The following is a 13,258-nucleotide window of genomic DNA, read 5'->3' as shown; positions in this document are numbered from 1 at the left end:
CAAATTCACACAAATTCACACAAACACACACAAACACACACTGATACACAGAGAAAACATTTACACTCACTGATGAGTGATATGTACAAACAATAAATATAGATTTTCACATTTACATGATACAGAGCTACACATCTACTATACATTGTGGAAAGTTGTATGTTTGCTAGGCATTTGGACACCTCTTAAGATATCATATTCACATTTTGCATGATGGTTTCTGACATCAAGGAGCAGGTTTCTGTCTGGATACAATTGGATGCCATTTTGAATCAATATGGCGGATCGAACCTTTCAAAACTTCACTGGTTTTAACCAAAGTGTGTTTGTGAGTGTGTTTCATGGTCTCGGAGCTATGGCTCTGACAGACCTATACACAGGCTTTTATTACCATACAAATATACACTTACTGTATACACAGACACCCCATAGATACACAGACAGATACATACTGTACATATATATTCAATTGAAACCGTAGTTAAACTGTGGTTAAGGTTTGTAAGCAAACCCTTCAAAAGTCTGGAAATGTCATAGTTAATGTGACACCCAACCTTAACCCCCCCCCCCCACCCTCTCGCGCGTTGCTGATATCAGCAATGACAACTATGTTTTTATGCCTGATGGAAAAAACTAAAATATAGTATATCCAACAACATTAGAATAAAAATATATACATTTTTTTTTCATTGAGAAACTAAAAAATGTAATGATCCATTTAAAACACTCAGTATTTTTTAGTTTCATATAATTCCCAAGCAATGCCGGGTACTTTCAGCTAGTTAGAGTTACTGCAGTGCCTTGTATACAGTAGTATAAGCGGTTTTTGCAGATTGTATGCAGGTGCAAAACTGTCCAAAATTCACTCACAACATATGATGGGTTTTCCCCCCAAATTAGATTCCCTGCTAAATATTTTGCAGGGCCTCAAAGGGTTAATGTTGCCAAACTATGAAGCTTTCAGTCGCATGTCGCCAAGCAGCGAGCGAAACGAGCGGCGTAATAATTATAGTCTCCATATTAAGTGACTAGCGGTTTTAGAGAACTTTGCAAATTAGCATAATTATCAATATTGCAATGCGCACTAACTCTTAGAATCGCTTGCAAACTCTGACCCCCCCCCAACCCCCCCCCCGCCCCCCCACCTCCCTGTCACGATAGCTTACAGGGTTATAATATACACCACATTACTGGGTTGAATCGAATATGACTGTGATATGATAAAGAGATTTTATTCCTTCAGATAAGGTGGTAACACAATGTTGGACAAATAACAAACGGAATATTTACACTTACTTGGGATGGGGACCATGAAGTAGCCAGGATTCAGGCGAGCAATTCATTCAGCGATACAGGATACAAACGAAGAACCCTGGGTAGAGGGCTTACAGTCACTTAAATAGATTTTAGCCTCTTCTCCTTAACATTGGGACCCAGGAATTGGAGAACAATTATCTGGACCCAATTAACGTTTGACAGCTCATGTGGGAGCAAGCTGGTACATGCCCCCTGGTAGGTGGGACATGCGCACACACTGTCAGTCAGAGACCCATTTAGTGCACCCCATCTGCATTTCTTCACAGAGGAAACGCTGACTGGAGATGTGATTTGTGGCCCTTGAACATAAACAACCAGATCCTGCTATCTCTGCCCCCTGCACACTTAATCTGTGGGGTAAAGCCTTGATCTGGACAAAGCACGCAGACACATCGGCGCCTGATGGCTCAATACAATTCCAAATGGCCAGGAACTTTCGTGGGCTAATTGGGTAGCCCTGACTATACAGAAATATATCACAATTTATATATATCAAAAATACTCCGTTCGGTTAATCTGAGAGGGCTGAAACCTGCCATGCAATCCTGACTCCGGGGTCTCTGCCTCGTGGCCAAATTTCAGCCCTCCAGGTATTGTGATAAGAGATAATGTTTTTAGGTCCGAAACCTCATTTCAAAAACAGCAGTAATTGCAACAGCCCGGTAAGCTCTGCATAGGAATACATGGCATTCTGTATGTCACTGCAAATGGTGGCCAAAAAGGCGGGAAGGGGAACAAAGGGCCATAAACATTCAAACACAGTTAACCCCTTCCCTCCCGGCCTGACCCCAGTGTAGATATTTGGTGCAATCACGTCAGAGGGCGGGAACACATAAAACAAAGGGGAATACATTTTGTGCTGAAGCAGGGGACTGCAGAAATTCATGTATACGATTCCATTAACCCCTCGCATCCTGCATGATTGTAGGGGCTGCCAACTGGGGGTTGACCCCTTTATTACACGCCTGGCCAGCCTATCATGACACCCCCTACTCAAACGGGGAAATTTCCGCACACCTCTCCTCTACATCTTGATTTAAGTATATTTTTTGTCATGCTGCTGAAATTGCCAAAGCTGTTGTTTTGGCAGACAAGTTCTCACTATTGTTTCCAGCGTCTCAATACAGTTTTGAGTTCTCACCGCTCGGTCAAAATATTTACCGCACTGAAAGGGAAATGACTTTTAATAGAGCTGTTTGGGCACAAAGAAACATTCCTTTGTGTTTTTTTCCCCTTTTTCTTAAGACTCTGGCGGGTGTGTTTTCTTAACACCGCTGCTATGTAAACTTCCAAAGTGATCTGTGGCTAAGACAATTCAGATTGTTTGTGCTTCTGCTAAACATTCAGACATGTCAATTCTCTGTGATTGTTTGAGACTCCCTGGTTTGAAATCCGTCTTACTGATTTTTTTTGCATAAACAAACTTCAATGGCGTCTCGCATAAGTCCCATTTGCATTGAAGCAGAAGTCCTTATTTATTTTACTTTGAAAGATCTCTCCCTTCCCCCTCTCTTTCTCTCTCCTCCCCCCCCCCCTGCCCCTTTCACTATTTTTATTTTTAATATCTGATGCTCCATTCAGGCGATATAGGCGTTTCTGGGAGGTTAAAATGGAGCTGCCCCCAGAACCCAGTGACGTCTAAAGGTTATCGTAGTAACATCAGACTTTAAAATGCCATGTTTTGGTCCGAACGACCAAATGTCATGATTTTGGTCCATTGAATTGGTCACCTCTACTTTGTTTGTTTGTAACTGTGACAAGGCCGCAACCAAGCCTAAATTTGTGTGAGGCCAAGAGCCATTTCTTGGATGTCAGATTTCAACAAAAAGATAGGCAGTGGAAATGAAATGGAAACTATTGTGCTCTATACTTACAGAAAATGATCGTTTATTAATTTATTCAGGGACTGTTGAGCCAATGTTCCCATTTGAAGATGGCCAGACCTCAATCTTTGTTTATAATCTTGTGAAGACAGATGTTTAATATTGGCGTTTTAGATCGTGTAATGGTGTGTTGAAGAACCACATTTATCAGTGATTATTTAAATCATTCCTAATGCTTCTCTTAATCTCTTAACTAACACGCATTACTGTGCGTCGATCTCTTTGGCAGCAATTGCATTAAATGCCTATAACCATGTGTTTTTGTGTACATAATGAACACTTCGTTGTTCTCATCATTAATATGCCGGGTTTTGGCAACGGTGACAAAGGCGTTTCTGCTTCTAATCAATTCGTGCAGATGCCCACGGCACAAAAGGGGTTAATCTATACAAGGAGCCAAAAGCATAAGTTGGATAAGCGAGCGAAGACAACTAGAACAGCGGGCAGGTAATCCCTGCTTCAGCACAGGTGGCTCAATCAGTGGCTCAGGCAACTACTGAGATCAAAGTTAGGATGACACAAAGGTAGCTTCAAAATGTCTTCCGAATTGGTCAAGGTCTTTGGCCTGTGGAGAGAGAGCAAAAACAAACAAAAAAAACCCCACAACCAAAGTGTCCTAAAAGTCTTTCAGGGGGTGGCCAACTCCAGTCCTCAAGGGCCACCAACAGACCAGGTACTCTGTATATCCCTGCTTCAGCACAGGTGGCTCAGTCGATTTTTCGAAAGGTGTACACTGCGGGAAGGTCCCCAGTGGGGATAGACGATACACATAATATCTGATTCAATAAAAAATGTAAACATTTCAGATTTCGGTAGATTATATTTAATAAGAAAGCTCTCAAAATCCATGAGTTTTCTCTTCTCCAGTAGGTTCCTAATATCCTTTATACCTGCCAATTTCCAATTACCATAGGCTGAATCATTCATTCCTGCGGGGAAGTCTTGGGTTCCCAAATAGAGACATCAATTTAGACGAGGCGGATAACTGATATTTTACAGCCAGAGAGTTTCAGATTTTAAGTGTAAATTCAATTGTCTGGGTCGTATTGGCCATATGTCCACGATTTACTTTGGCCTCCCTTTAATGAAGCCGAAAGGGCCATTGGTCTGGCTAGGTCTGTTTCTACGTCGACTCGGGGCTATATTCGCGCTCGAGTGCCAGTAGATTATCTAGCATAAATGGAAACCAACATAACACCTCCTTAAATCTAGAACTGCCAAACCACCTCTAGTTTTCGGCAGAAGTAAGACTGGTCTGGAAACTCTAGGCCTTTTGCTCGGCCAAATGAATTGAAAAAACCTATTCTAAAGATCTTTCAATACTTTTGCTGGAACTTCTATGGGGAGAGTTTGAAAATAATATAGCAATCTTGGGAGAATATTAATTTTCAATGAACATCTATGTCCCAGCCAAGAAATGTGATACTTGTCGCATATTTGGACATCTCGCTTGATTTGCATTGATAAGGTTCAGATAATTATATTTTAAAGTGTATTGTATGATTTAGTTATAAAAGAGATAATTCGCCAAAATTAAATGACCAGGGAAGGCACTAGAGGTAGAAAAAAATAAGGGTATTTAATTCATATCTACAGGTATGAAATGTTTCTGAGCCATCTCAGGGCACCTTCATCAGGGTTTGGGACATGCCAATTGTGAGCTTCCTTTTTTGTATATATGTTTCTACTTTCTCTTCCCTTTCTTAGTTATGATTTAGTTAAATACATTCCTAAATACAGTATTTTAAATTGGTCTCTTTCCACCTGTAAGTAAAATGTTTTTGAAGTCGTTTTTCCTCATGTATAGGGCCTCTGATTTGTCTGTATTTATTTTATATCCTGAAATGGTGCCAAATTCAGTTAAGTTATAATGTACATGTACATTGGGAAGTGAAGTAAGGGGGTTTGCAATTGTCAAAATATCATCTGCAAATAATGATCATTTATAGTTCTGCCTACCTACTTGAATATCCATGAATATCTGGATTATCTCTTATTTTGCATGCTAGAAGTTCTATTGCCAATGCGAATAATAAGGGTGATAATGGACAACCCTACCTAGTTCCATTTCTAATATTGATGACCTCTTAGCCTCCTCCTGGTGGTTTCATAGTGGCAGTTGGTTGATTATTTTACGAGTATCTGATTCTTGCCTTTCACTAATAAAACCCTGTTTGATCCGGATGGATCAGTCCAGGAAGTAGCGTCTTCAATCTATTTGCTAGAATTTTGCTATATATTTTAGATCATTTAACAGTGACGTTGGTCTATAACTCCCACATCTAAGGGAATCTTTTCCTTCCTTATATCTGTTATGTGCTGCCGCCATTTGCTTAGGGATGTGTTTACCATCTAGGAGGGAATGGTATAGCTGAATAAGATTTGGGGAGAGAATACCAATAAAACTTTAATAGTACGAGTTATTTAAACCATCAATGGCTTGTGAGGATTTCAGCATTTTGACTACGTCCTTGACTTCTGTTGTGGTTATTTTTTAATAAAGGGATTCCAAATCGTCTTGATTTAAATCCTTTTTTTTAAGTTGGTTTGTACACGTGGCGAGCTGAGACTTGGGAGGGGTTTGATTGCCCCCGGCTGCTCCCTTTTTTTCTGACGTCACTGTTGTGTGTTTTTTTTGTTGTTTTTTTTTAATACTAGAGTTTGCACAGGCCAATCCCTTTCCCCACCATCCCCTTATCTTTTATTAGTTATCTGATCAGGACAGGGTGGGTTAAGTGGAAATAAAACACATGATTGACAAACCATTCCCCATTCAAAAGTTACTAAAAAAAATTCAGCTTGTAGCTAATTTCCCCAAAGAAGAAATACACCAAGCCTTTGCTATTAGCATGGTTAGATTTGTTAAGGGAAGCCAGTTGGACTTTTTTATTACTTTACAAAAGTAAGGTACAGTAGGTAAGTACACCTTTTTAAAACGACACGTTTTGTTGTTATAAGTTTGAAGCAGGGGGTCCCCGGAGCTGAACAGTGTGGATTTCTGCTCAGGGGGCCCCCCTGCTTTCTGAGATAATTACCTCGGTAGGTGCTGCCGGTATGAGCCCTGGCTGGGTTCACAATATGGCGGTTTAAAAATCCTACGTTCTGCTGGCCAATAGGAAGCCGCAAAATCAACCCCTTGTGTATTCCTATTGGCTCATGAGACGCAGGAGCTTTAAACTGCGGCAGCACCTACGGAGGTAAGTATCTCTGGAAGCAGGGGGTTCCCGGAGCAGAAATCAACGCTGTTCAGCTATATATATATATATATATATACACAATATATATATATATATATATATATATATATATATATATATATTCAAAAAATAAATAGACGATACCGTTCTGTGGCTAACGAAAGGCTTTTATTTGTGCGAGCTTTCGAGATACACTGATCTCCTCTTCCGGCGGTGTTGAATGAATGAAGCAAGCAAGCAAAGGGAATACTTAAAAACAGTATCTCTTGGAATGTTATCTGTGCTTGTATCTCCCCGTGTGTGGATGTGATTAATCCCCCATACACACACATATATATACACACACACACACACACACACACACACACACACACACACACACACACAAAATAGGGGACTTGATGAAAAGCATAGTGTTGCTTGGAGTGCCTCTTTAAGAGTGGTTTACATGTTTGTATACCATTGGGTGCTGTTGTGTTGAGCACAACCTCACAGCAGAGGAATCTGCCCTGTAACGAGGGGACGCCTTGCTTGCTCTCACTAGATATTGGAATTTGAAATGTAATATGTAGAGGGACAAGTCTTGGCAGGTTCCAGCATAACGATCAGGGAGGATTCATCTTAGGAGTTCTTAAGTGACTTCATTCTTCCTGTGGGTTTCTGGGTCGCTGAACACCATTGTATGTTCCTGGGGGGGTAACTCCACCATGCATTGTGCAACGATAATCGGTGCTTTTCAACCTACGTTCTGTGTGTTTAACAGGCGGTTTCCTGAGAGAGATTGGTTGTTGGTGGATATTTTATTCTTAAAGACCCAACCAAATCATTTCTGGTATTGTCCCACTTTGTAACTATTATTTTTAAAAAAATAGCTTTATTGGAGAGTGTGTGTGTGTTTCTCCAGTGTTGAACCACGCTGTCCTCCCCGCCTCTTCCCGGGGGAAACAATATAGCCACCAAATCTCGTTTGTAGCGACCCCTATAGGAAGCCCGCAACGTCATCCGTTGCAGATTCCTATTGGACGACTACAGCAGCCGTGTTCCCTCTATGAGGAGCACTGGCTCTTTCACAGGTAATTATCTTTGAAAACGGGGGGTCACCAGCGTGGAAAATAGCGTGCTGGAGCCCCGGAGGCCCCCTGGTTTCAGTCCTATAATATAAATGTTTAATTCACAAAGCTTGTATATTAAATATGAAACTTATTACAACCCATTAAATCCTGCCCTGAAGAGCTTGCCATTCAGTACTGCAGTGAGAAACCAGTGTGTCCTGCGCAGTGCATCCAATATACAGTATATATTCAAGTATATGAAGGGGGCAGGGGAACAATAGTTGTTCTTAATTAATGTAAACAGATTGAGGTGTGTGTGTGTGTGTGTCAAACACTTTTACATCATTGTACATAGATATTCTTGCATACTTGCATATTCTTCCCCTTCCTGTTTGTCGCAGTGAGAAGGTGAAGCGCACGTATGCAGCACTGTAGGTTGTCAGAGTTCAGTAATGGAATTAACGTGCATTTTAAATCTGGCTCTCTCCTTCCGCCGCTGTGTATCGGGAGCATAAACCTTGTTACAGTGTGTGTGCTACACACCCACACCCACATCTGTGCTCTGGGCAGCCCGGAGCCGCACTGGCTGCATTCCATGTTACTATGTTAGCAGTAACTAGGTGTGGGAAACAAGTACATTTGTTAAACATTAGGAGATTTGCAGATACTGAAAGCTGTAAAGCAGTAAGCTGCAGGCCCTGAAGAGGGGGAGCGGGTTAACCCTTCAGCTGCCAGAGTTGCTGTCTAGCAGCGATAAAGAATCACGGCTTCCTCATTTAAAGTGGTAGTTCTCCCCCTGTCTGGGCTATTTTCAGCTTCAGGGACCCCCCCGGGTTTCCGAGATACATGCTGGTAAAAGCAGCCCGCTGCAGCTCACCCTCCAGGGGAAACAAAATGGCAGCTCAAATCTCCCACGTCACGCAGGCCAATAGGAAGCCGGAACAGTTCTCTGTTGAGGCTTCCTGTTGGCCAGCACGATGCAGTGGATTTAAATGCCAGTAAGGATTAACGGTGGGGGTTTCACATTCAGAAGCATGGATCCCCCGCTGCTCCATCTGTTTCCGGCGCCGCAGACTTTTGCTTGTTCATCCGTGGCAGGCAAGTGAGGATAGTAAACCGGGTCCAAGAAGTCGGGACAGAGGCCTAAAAACCGGGACGTTTGGTTACCCTAGTGGAGGTGCTCTAGAGTGAAGTGCTGTCTTCAGCACGGTTCACATTCAGTATCTCAGGGCCACTAGGTGTTCTGTTGTCCACTTGTTCCACTCCTGTTGAACTCCCTGTTAAACTCCACACTATGCCACTTAAAAAGAAGGCCTCTTTACATGTAGGCTGCTGCCCCTCCAACAGAAGAAATCAAATCATGAAAGAGAAGAAGCGTTGAGGCACTCCCGAGTCCTCTAAACATTCATGTTTATTGGGCATCCATTAACAAGCTTCTTCCCAGATAGTAACCATTAGAAACCGAGGATTATACAAACAGGCAAGTCTAGACACGCCATCTATTCGTACAAAACATAGATACGACCTGCATTAGTATAAACACGAGCATGCGAGAAAAGCGGGGTCAGGGGGTTCAAACTCGAAACTCGGCTATTGTCCCAGGTCTGCTTTAGCATTTCAGTCTTTTTCTTGAAGATCAAGATGACTTGACCCAGTTCAATAACAGGCCAAGTAAATATTTATTTCTGATTCAAATGGGGTTGTGTCCGGAAGAGGCAGCGAGGCAGAAACTCCTTACCCTCGAGGTGTAGGAAGTCTGTCACGGGGTGTGGGAGTTAATTGGTCCAAAGTAATATAGAAGTAGACATCTTTATGAGCAGCTCTGTAAATACCACAGGATGTAGCGTATTTACTTTGTGGTTAAAGCTGGTGTAGTGGTTAAAGTGTTTGGTCATGAACACCATTCCAATGGCTTCTATGTCAGTCTCTATGTTCTCATTCTTATCCTAGACAAGTCATTTTCTCTGTGGTTTTGTCACAAAACAGAGTGTAAGCTCTGCTGGGTAGCAAATCATGCCCCCCTATTATTGGGTTACTGAATATCAGGGCTCTATCTTGTGGGTCAAATCTGGTCTTTGAAGTGGCCCTTGGACTCTGCTCCTGTTAATTTCATACTAGTTGCTTAAGCAGCGAAGTGCAGTTTTCCAAACTGAAATCTCACTTGTAATTTAGGGTAATGTAAATATATATGGTACAGATGTTGGAAATGCAGGGCCTGGATGGGAGAAACTCTAAGACGTTATAGGAAGATAACACAACATTGTGCTACAATAATGTGACATTAACCCTATGCTAATGGGATGACGCTGTTTGTGCATATAATTAGCTCTGAGGATCCGCGCTCACCTCAGGGAACATAACGTCCATTCCGGTTTTAGGTAACGTCCCCTTATAATCCTGGTTTAAGTGGGTTTTTGTAGGGCCGTCCCGTCCATTAGGCGGTCACCTAGGGCGCAAAGGTCCTAGGAGCGCATTAATAATGAGTATATTTTCCTCTTGTTTTTTTATTTGTATTTTTTTGTCTGGTATTTTGGCGGCCTATTATTTTTATTTTGAGTCGCACCCCCTGCATCCCTGACAGCTACGCTACTGTTTATTTTATTTGTGGGGCGCAAATTTTAAGTTTCGCCTAGGGCGCATGAAACCCTTGCGTCGGCCCTGTGTGTATATGTGTGTGTGGGAGGGAGAGACATGGATATGTATGTGAAAATTGTTTCATATTATAGTACTTGGAAACAACGTGAACCATTTTGCTCTAAGGAATTATTTCTGATTAGTTACGTAGCTGGGCTCATGTGAATGGAACAGAGAACAACTTTGGGGTAATAGCAAAGTTTGGGAGGGGGGGGGGGGAGAAAACTGTTGCAGGGAATGTCAACATAGGGAGAAAGGAGGAACTGTGCCGAAAACGCAGCGGATATAAACAAAGGATGATTTACACCAAAAGGCAAAGCTTGATAGGAACGGTTACCAGGAAGACAGAAATAGAAAGGAATTTCAGAAGTATGGTATAAGTTTGAGTGAGCATCGTTCTGTCCTCGCTTCAGATGCTAACACAACAAATGTACACAGTGTTTGTACCCCGAAGCATGATAGTGTGCTAGGCCTGAAGTGGGCAAGTGGTCATCCCCCTACAAATTACAAACCTAACCCCTCTGGTGCCAGAGAGCCCAGCAACGCTTATCTTTCTACAAGTGGCACTTATCGGTTTAAAACGGACAAGTTTTGGATTTGAAGCCGTCGGCTGTGCTTTCTTATCCTACGCACACTGGATATATACAGGCATACCCCGCTTTAAGTACACTCACTTTAAGTACACTCGCGAGTAAGTACATATCGCCCAATAGGCAAATGGCAGCTCACGCATGCGCATGTCATCACGTCCTGAACAGCAATACCAGCTCCCTACCTGTACCGAAGCTGTGCGCAAGCAGGGAGACTATAGAGCCTGTTACACATGCATTATTTACATCAGTTATGCACGTCTATAACGATTGCAGTACAGTACATGCATCGATAAGTGGGAAAAGGTAGTGCTTCACTTTAAGTACATTTTCGCTTTACATACATGCCACGGTCCCATTGCGTACGTTAATGTGGGGTATGCCTGTACAAGGTAAGGGACAGGATTAATGAGGCGTTCGGAGACGAGTTCTCATACCCGTCACATGTATGCTTCTACAGTGTAAAGTATTTCTGCCTGTTGATAACCTCAGGGAAAGGAGGGACGGGGATGCGGCTCTATTTTGAGTGCATTTCAAATACTCTCTTACAAATCCCTCGTAATAAATTCTTCCTACCTTTATCACCCCGTCCTCTGACTCTGGAAGCTTTATTAAAACATTATCAACTAATTACGAATGGAAAGAAAAGTATATCAAATATTTAGGAATAAATGTTACAAAAACATAGCAATCTCTTTATACCCATAACTACCCCTACTTGATGACACAAATCAAAAAGGAATTGGTGTCATGGAATAATGACCCGATATCCTGGTTGGGACACATGGCTTTGTTAAAGATGAACATACTCCCGCGGCTGTTATATTACTTTCAGGCGCTGCCAATAACCATTCCACAATCAGTGATAAAAAAACTACAAAACAAAATATTCAGGTTTATATGGCAACATAAAGCCGCAAGAGTGGCAAGATCTGTGCTTCTAGCACCAAAAGAAGGTGAAGGTCTAGCAGTACCAGATCTTAGATACTTCTGTACCAAGAAGCTCATATCAAACATATAGTCATGTGGCATTCAGCCCCGCATATCCACAAATGGGTGGATGTAGAAACCCACATAGCGAGCCCAACTTCACTCTCTGCTTTATTGTGGAAACGGGAAGATGCCAGAACTCGGCCAAACTGTTATTCACACACAAAATATGGCATCAGGCTAACTCCACATACACACTCCTCTCCTCCCCATCAAAATGAACACCACTATATGGAAACCCACATTTCGCCCCAGGCATCCCTGCAAAAGAATTTAAGACATGGAAAAAGGGTGGGTTGTGGGACGTGGGGGATGTCTTTTACAGAGGTGAGATCCCAAACTTAGAAGACTTTATAAAACGATACAATCTAGATAGTTCAGGAAGGTATAGATTCATACAGGTCAAACACAGGTGTGGGTGTAACATTTAGAAGGGAACAAACATACAACTTTTAAGAACCAAAAATGAAAAACGATATAATTTATAAGGGGGCTGGTAATATCGCTGTGCGGGGGCTGGTAATATCTCGCGGGGCTCGGTGCAGGGAACTGGTGCGGGGGCTGGTAATATCACGGTGCAGGGTGCGGAGGCTGGTAATATCGCGGTGCAGGGTGCGGGGGCTGGTAATATCGCGGTGCGGGGGCTGGTAATATCGCGGTGCAGGGTGCGGAGGCTGGTAATATCTTGCGGCGCTATGTGCGGGGGCTGGTAATATCGCCATGCACTCACCCCCCCCCCCCGGCAATCAGTTTCATTGTTGTGGGGAAGAGCGGGGCTCGGTGCAGTGGCACCTACTTCACCGCCATCCCACTGGCCCTGACCAAGACATGGATGTGAATACATAAGCACCTTTCTCCCTGTGCAGGGGATAGAAAGGTACATTACACGCTGACACTATAAATCGCTTTCTGCGACTTCCAACACATTTCCCTCCCTCAACCCACTCGCTGCCATAGGGGTCCTGCACTGAAGGGGTTAACTAACTTGCCCAAGTTACAGCTCCCCTCTTTCATGACCGTTCAGGTTCAAAGGTCTAAGCTCAATAAACAGTCCCAAAATCTGGGAAATGTGGGGGTTACTGGACTACAAAATGACATTTTAAGTCTGACACTCCATTGAAGTCCGGGACGCTGATGCTGAAAATCAGGGAGACTCGCCCCAAGTCGGGTGGGCCGAACAGAAAACAGCGCGTTGGACATATCTGTAAAATGTGCTCTTGGACAATGTTCCTAAACTCATTTTCAAAAGAGCCCAATCAGAAAGGACCACTTATAGCAGCGGTGGCCAACTCGAGTTCTCAAGGGCCCTGCTTCAGCACAAGTGGCACAGTCAGAATGACCGAGCCACTGATTGAGCCCCCTGTGCTGAAGCAAGGATTTCCTTAAAACCTGACCTGTTGGTGTTCCTGTGAGAACTGGAGTTGACCGTCCCTGACATAGAGCATGGTAATATTTATTTTGCATACACTTACAAATGATCTACTTTGAACATTAAGCATTGATCACATCTGGTTGGCAGCCTTGAATCCTGTTTTGATCAGAAGGTTCACCCAGATGACTCCTCTGTTATAGACTTCGGTTCTAAATGTAAACAT

At 42.9% G+C, this 13,258-nt stretch overlaps 1 protein-coding gene across 3 annotated transcripts in view; it reads left to right on the top strand.

Annotated features, from left to right (window-relative positions):
* The window catches only part of KIAA1671 (KIAA1671 ortholog), a 142,668-nt gene that overhangs the window by 74,593 nt on the left and 54,817 nt on the right, over positions 1–13,258 (top strand). The window lies entirely within an intron of this gene.

This window comes from Ascaphus truei, chromosome 13, assembly GCF_040206685.1.
Source record: "Ascaphus truei isolate aAscTru1 chromosome 13, aAscTru1.hap1, whole genome shotgun sequence".
In the NCBI taxonomy this organism is placed as follows: Eukaryota; Metazoa; Chordata; class Amphibia; order Anura; family Ascaphidae; genus Ascaphus; species Ascaphus truei.
This window is presented reverse-complemented; position numbering and strand designations above follow the sequence as displayed.